This window comes from Camellia sinensis, unplaced genomic scaffold, assembly GCF_055761805.1.
Source record: "Camellia sinensis isolate YWXY unplaced genomic scaffold, ASM5576180v1 Unanchor6, whole genome shotgun sequence".
Classification (NCBI taxonomy): Eukaryota; Viridiplantae; Streptophyta; class Magnoliopsida; order Ericales; family Theaceae; genus Camellia; species Camellia sinensis.
Genome location: NW_028129474.1, coordinates 14,847,501 through 14,854,822, shown reverse-complemented (window position 1 = coordinate 14,854,822; position 7,322 = coordinate 14,847,501).

Below are 7,322 nucleotides of genomic sequence, written 5' to 3'. Positions count from 1 at the left end.
GCTGGCTTTGGCTGGGCTGCCTTGGCCGTGGCATGGCATGCTGCTGGCCTTGGCCTTGGCATGGCAAGCTGCTGGCTTTGGCTGGGCTGCCTTGGCCGTGGCATGGCATGCTGCTGGCCTTGGCCTTGGCATGGCATGCTGCTGGCTTTGGCTGGCCTGCCTTGGCCGTGGCATGGCATGCTGCTGGCCTAGGCCTTGGCATGGCATGCTGCTGGCTTTGGCTGGGCTGCCTTGGCCGTGGCATGGCATGCTGCTGGCCTAGGCCTTGGCATGGCATGCTGCTGGCTTTGGCTGGGCTGCCTTGGCCGTGGCATGGCATGCTGCTGGCCTTGGCCTTGGCATGGCATGCTGCTGGCTTTGGCAGGCCTGCCTTGGCCGTGGCATGGCATGCTGCTGGCCTAGGCCTTGGCATGGCATGCTGCTGGCTTTGGCTGGGCTGCCTTGGCCGTGGCATGGCATGCTGCTGGCCTTGGCCTTGGCATGGCATGCTGCTGGCTTTGGCAGGCCTGCCTTGGCCGTGGCAAGGCATGCTGCTGGCCTAGGCCTTGGCATGGCATGCTGCTGGCTTTGGCTGGGCTGCCTTGGCCGTGGCATGGCATGCTGCTGGCCTTGGCCTTGGCATGGCATGCTGCTGGCTTTGGCTGGGCTGCCTTGGCCGTGGCATGGCATGCTGCTGGCCTTGGCCTTGGCATGGCATGCTGCTGGCTTTGGCTGGGCTGCCTTGGCCGTGGCATGGCATGCTGCTGGCCTTGGCCTTGGCATGGCAAGCTGCTGGCTTTGGCTGGGCTGCCTTGGCCGTGGCAGGGCATGCTGCTGGCCTTGGCTGGGCTGCCTTGGCCGTGGCATGGCATGCTGCTGGCTTTGGCTGGGCTGCCTTGGCCTTGGCATGGCATGCTGCTGGCTTTGGCTGGGCTGCCTTGGCCGTGGCATGGCATGCTGCTGGCCTTGGCCTTGGCATGGCATGCTGCTGGCTTTGGCAGGCCTGCCTTGGCCGTGGCAAGGCATGCTGCTGGCCTAGGCCTTGGCATGGCATGCTGCTGGCTTTGGCTGGGCTGCCTTGGCCGTGGCATGGCATGCTGCTGGCCTTGGCCTTGGCATGGCATGCTGCTGGCTTTGGCTGGGCTGCCTTGGCCGTGGCATGGCATGCTGCTGGCCTTGGCCTTGGCATGGCATGCTGCTGGCTTTGGCTGGGCTGCCTTGGCCGTGGCATGGCATGCTGCTGGCCTTGGCCTTGGCATGGCAAGCTGCTGGCTTTGGCTGGGCTGCCTTGGCCGTGGCAGGGCATGCTGCTGGCCTTGGCTGGGCTGCCTTGGCCGTGGCATGGCATGCTGCTGGCCTTGGCCTTGGCATGGCATGCTGCTGGCTTTGGCTGGGCTGCCTTGGCCGTGGCATGGCATGCTGCTGGCCTTGGCCTTGGCATGGCATGCTGCTGGCTTTGGCTGGGCTGCCTTGGCCGTGGCATGGCATGCTGCTGGCCTAGGCCTTGGCATGGCATGCTGCTGGCTTTGGCTGGGCTGCCTTGGCCGTGGCATGGCATGCTGCTGGCCTTGGCCTTGGCATGGCATGCTGCTGGCTTTGGCAGGCCTGCCTTGGCCGTGGCAAGGCATGCTGCTGGCCTTGGCCTTGGCATGGCATGCTGCTGGCTTTGGCTGGGCTGCCTTGGCCGTGGCATGGCATGCTGCTGGCCTTGGCCTTGGCATGGCATGCTGCTGGCTTTGGCTGGGCTGCCTTGGCCGTGGCATGGCATGCTGCTGGCCTTGGCCTTGGCATGGCATGCTGCTGGCTTTGGCTGGGCTGCCTTGGCCGTGGCATGGCATGCTGCTGGACTTGGCCTTGGCATGGCAAGCTGCTGGCTTTGGCTGGGCTGCCTTGGCCGTGGCATGGCATGCTGCTGGCCTTGGCTGGGCTGCCTTGGCCGTGGCATGGCATGCTGCTGGCCTTGGCCTTGGCATGGCATGCTGCTGGCTTTGGCTGGGCTGCCTTGGCCGTGGCATGGCATGCTGCTGGCCTTGGCCTTGGCATGGCAAGCTGCTGGCTTTGGCTGGGCTGCCTTGGCCGTGGCATGGCATGCTGCTGGCCTTGGCCTTGGCATGGCATGCTGCTGGCTTTGGCTGGCCTGCCTTGGCCGTGGCATGCCATGCTGCTGGCCTTGGCCTTGGCATGGCATGCTGCTGGCTTTGGCTGGGCTGCCTTGGCCGTGGCATGGCATGCTGCTGGCCTTGGCCTTGGCATGGCATGCTGCTGGCTTTGGCTGGCCTGCCTTGGCCGTGGCATGCCATGCTGCTGGCCATGGCCTTGGGGCTGGGCTGCCTTGGCTGCGGTTCTTATCACTAGACGTGCGTTGCGTGCGAAGGCGTGCAAAGGCGTGCGCGACCATGCGCGCAACACGCGCACCGTGGTCAAAAGACCACGCGCGCGGTATTCGCACAGGCCACGCTGCCCACGCCGCGGGCATGCCAGGCCAGGCTGCCCTGGCCGGCTGCATGCCAGGCCGCCCAGGCCGTGCGCATGCCATGCCGTGCTGCCCAGGCCAGCTGCATGCCAGGCCGCCCAGGCCGTGCGCATGCCATGCCGTGCTGCCCACGCCGCGGGCATGCCAGGCCGGCTGCATGCCAGGCCGCCCAGGCCGTGCGCATGCCATGCCGTGCTGCCCACGCCGCGGGCATGCCAGGCCGGCTGCATGCCAGGCCGCCCAGGCCGTGCGCATGCCATGCCGTGCTGCCCATGCCGCGCGCATGCCAGGCCGCCCACGCCCGCGCGGATGCCACGCCATGCTGCCCAAGGCCGCGCCCAGGCCGCGCAAGGCCGCGCCCAGGCCGCGCCCAGGCCGCGCAAGGCCGCCCAAGGCCGCGGTCCAGGCCGCCCAAGGCCGCGGCCGAGCCGCCCCAGGCCGCAGCCCAGGCCGCGGTCGAGCCGCAGTGCATGTAACCCAAGGCCGCAGCCCAGGCCGCGCCCAACATGGGGCGTACCTGCCACTGCCTTGCCCTGGGCAAGGGAGGTGCCCCCCCCTTATAATAGCCTGTTAAGCCCTTTTCAGTCTGGCAGGAGGAAACATCAAGCATGTTCGAGGAGTCATAATGGGGTTTTTTTAAAAAGTAATGGTTTTTTGCCAAAACTTTCAACATGAAAGTTGTAGGAAATAATTTAATACACCATAAAAAAAATTAAAAAAAATATTTTTTTACCGAAAATATTTTATTTTAATTTATTTCGATATTAATACTTAAAAAATAATAAAAATTAATAAAAATGGTCAAAAAATTATGGAAAAATTCCCATAATTAAAGGATGATTCACTAGTAATTATAGAAATTATTAAATTATTTTTTTCATTTTTTTTAATTTTATTTTGATTTTTTTTTGCCAAATAAGGGCTTTAAAAATTCGAAAAGCTCCAGAAAAATTGCAAAAAAATAGGGAATGACATTTAAAATTGATTGTAGTGCATTTTTAATTGTGTTGCACGGTTTGGGTAAGATTATAAAAGAATCATGTTCAAAAAGATCGATCGAGGCGGTGGCATGCCATGGCCTTGGCCTTGGCCATGCCTTGCACAGGGACTTGGCCTTGCCCACTGCCTTGGCCTTGGCCTTGGCCTTGGCTTTGGCCTTGGCCTTGGCCTTGGCATGGCATGGCATGCTCGCCGAGGCTGTGGCATGCCTTGCTGCTAGCCAAGGCCGTGGCGTGGCATGCTCGCCCAGCCCGTGGCATGCCATGCTCGCCCAGCCCGTGGCATGCCATGCTCGCCCAGCCCGTGGCACGCCATGTTGGCCCAAGGCATTGGCATGGCATGCCGGCCAAGGCATGCTGGCCAACGTTGCACAAGGCGGTGCCATGGCATGGCATGCTGACCAAGACCGTGCCATGGCATGCTGGGCGAGGCCGGGGCATGGCATGCTGGCCGAGGCCGTGGCTTGCCATGCCGCCACGGCCGTGGCATGCCGGGCAACGGACCGGCATGGCCCAGCCTGTGGCACGCCATGTTGGCCCAAGGCATTGGCATGGCATGTCGGCCAAGGCATGCTGGCCAACGCTGCGGCACGGCGAGCTGGACAAGGCGGTGCCATGGCATGGCATGCTGACCGAGGCCGTGGCATGGCATGTTGGGCGACGCCGTAGCAAGGCATGCGGGCCGAGGCCGTGGCATGGCATGTTTGCAACGCCGTGGCAAGACATGCGGGCCGTGGCATGGCATGGCATGCGGGCCAAGGCCGTGGCACGACATGTTGGCCAAGGCTAAGGCATGGCACGCCGGGCAACGCGGTGGCATGGCATGCCGGGCAACGCGGTGGCAAGGCATGCGGGCCGGGGCCGTGGCATGGCATGTTGGGCGACGCCGTAGCAAGGCATGCGGTCCGAGGCCGTGGCATGTCATGCGGGCCGAGGCCGTGGCATGGCATGCGGGCCGAGGCCGTGGCATGGCATGTTGGGCGACACCGTAGCAAGGCATGCGGGCCGAGGCCGTGGCATGTCATGCGAGCCGAGGCCGTGGCATGGCATGCGGGCCGAGGCCGTGGCATGGCAAGTTGGGCGACGTCGTGGCAAGGCATGCGGGCCGAGGCCGTGGCATGTCATGCGGGCCGAGGCCGTGGCTTGGCATGCGGGCCGAGGCCGTGGCATGGAATGTTGGGCGACGCCGTAGCAAGGCATGCGGGCCGAGGCCGTGGCATGTCATGCGGGCCGAGGCCGTGGCATGGCATGCGGGCCGAGGCCGTGTCATGGCAAGTTTGGCCCAGGCCGTGGCTCGACATGTTGGCCAAGGCTAAGGCATGGCACGCCGGTCAACGCGGTGGCATGGCATGCTGGGCAACGCGGTGGCAAGGCATGCGGGCCGAGGCCGTGGCATGGCATGTTGGGCAACGCCGTAGCAAGGCATGCGGGCCGAGGCCGTGGCATGGCATGCGGGCCGTGGCCGTGGCATGGCATGTTGGGCGACGCCGTGGCATGGCATGCCGGCCGAGGCCGTGGCATGGCATGTTTGGCAACGCCGTGGCAAGACATGCGGGCCGTGGCATGGCATGGCATGCGGGCCGAGGCCGTGGCATGGCATGCGGGCCGAGGCCGTGGCATGTCATGCGGGCCGAGGCCGTGGCATGTAATGCGGGCCGAGGCCGTGGCATGTAATGCGGGTCGAGGCCGTGGCATGGCATGTTGGGCGACGCCGTACCAAGGCATGCGGGCCGAGGCCGTGGCATGGCATGCGGGCCGAGGCCGTGGCATGGCATGTTGGGCGACGCCGTAGCAAGGCATGCGGGCCGAGGCCGTGGCTCGACATGTTGGCCAAGGCTAAGGCATGGCACGCCGGGCAACGCGGTGGCATGGCATGCTGGGCAACGCGGTGGCAAGGCATGCGGGCCGAGGCCGTGGCATGGCATGTCGGGCAACGCCGTAGCAAGGCATGCGGGCCGAGGCCGTGGCATGGCATGCGGGCCGTGGCCGTGGCCGTGGCATGGCATGTTGGGCGACGCCGTGGCATGGCATGCGGGCCGAGGCCGTGGCATGGCATGTTTGGCAACGCCGTGGCAAGACATGCGGGCCGAGGCCGTGGCATGCCATGTTGGGCAACGCCGTAGCAAGGCATGCGGGCCGAGGCCGTGGCATGGCATGCGGGCCGTGGCCGCGGCATGGCATGTTGGGCGACGCCGTGGCATGGCATGCGGGCCGAGGCCGTGGCATGGCATGTTTGGCAACGCCGTGGCAAGACATGCGGGCCGTGGCATGGCATGTTGGGCAACGCCGTGGCAAGGCATGCGGGCCGAGGCCGTGGCATGGCATGCGGGCCCGAGGCCGTGGCATGTCATGCGGGCCGAGGCCGTGGCATGGCATGCGGGCCGAGGCCGTGGCATGGCATGCGGGCCGAGGCCGTGGCATGGCATGCGGGCCGAGGCCGTGGCATGGCATGCGGGCCGAGGCCGTGGCATGGCATGTTGGACGACGCCGTAGCAAGGCATGCGGGCCGGGGCCGTGGCATGGCATGTTTGGCAACGCCGTGGCATGACATGCGGGCCGTGGCGTGGCATGGCATGCGGGCCGAGGCCGTGGCGTGGCATGTTGGGCAACGCCGTGGCAAGGCATGCGGGCCGAGGCCGTGGCATGGCATGCGGGCCGAGGCCGTGGCATGTCATGCGGGCCGAGGCCGTGGCATGGCATGCGGGGCGAGGCCGTGGCATGGCATGCGGGGCGAGGCCGTGGCATGGCATGTTGGGCGACGCCGTAGCAAGGCATGCGGGCCGAGGCCGTGGCTCGACATGTTGGCCAAGGCTAAGGCATGGCACGCCGGGCAACGCGGTGGCATGGCATGCTGGGCAACGCGGTGGCAAGGCATGCGGGCCGAGGCCGTGGCATGGCATGTCGGGCAACGCCGTAGCAAGGCATGCGGGCCGAGGCCGTGGCATGGCACGCGGGCCGTGGCCGTGGCTGTGGCATGGCATGTTGGGCGACGCCGTGGCATGGCATGCGGGCCGAGGCCGTGGCATGGCATGTTTGGCAACGCCGTGGCAAGACATGCGGGGCCGAGGCCGTGGCATGGCATGCGGGCCGAGGCCGTGGCATGCCATGTTGGGCAACGCCGTAGCAAGGCATGCGGGCCGAGGCCGTGGCATGGCATGCGGGCCGTGGCCGCGGCATGGCATGTTGGGCGACGCCGTGGCATGGCATGCGGGCCGAGGCCGTGGCATGGCATGTTTGGCAACGCCGTGGCAAGACATGCGGGCCGTGGCATGTCATGGCATGCGGGCCGAGGCCATGGCCGTAGCAAGGCATGCGGGCCGAGGCCGTGGCATGGCATGCGGGCCGAGGCCGTGGCATGTCATGCGGGCCGAGGCCGTGGCATGGCATGCGGGCCGAAGCCGGGGCATGGCATGCGGGCCGAGGCCGTGGCATGGCATGCGGGCCGAGGACGTGGCATGGCATGCGGGCCGAGGCCGTGGCATGGCATGTTGGGCGACGCCGTAGCAAGGCATGCGGGCCGAGGCCGTGGCATGGCATGTTGGGCGACGCCGTAGCAAGGCATGCGGGCCGAGGCCGTGGCTCGACATGTTGGCCAAGGCCGTGGCTCGACATGTTGGCAAGGCTAAGGCATGGCACCACGGGCAACGCGGTGGCATGGCATGCTGGGCAACGCGGTGGCAAGGCATGCGGGCCGAGGCCGTGGCATGGCATGTTGGGCAACGCCGTAGCAAGGCATGCGGGCCGAGGCCGTGGCATGGCATGCGGGCCGTGGCCGTGGCATGGCATGTTGGGCGACGCCGTGGCATGGCATGCGGGCCGAGGCCGTGGCATGCATTTTCGCAACGCCGTGGCAAGACATGCGGGCCGTGGCA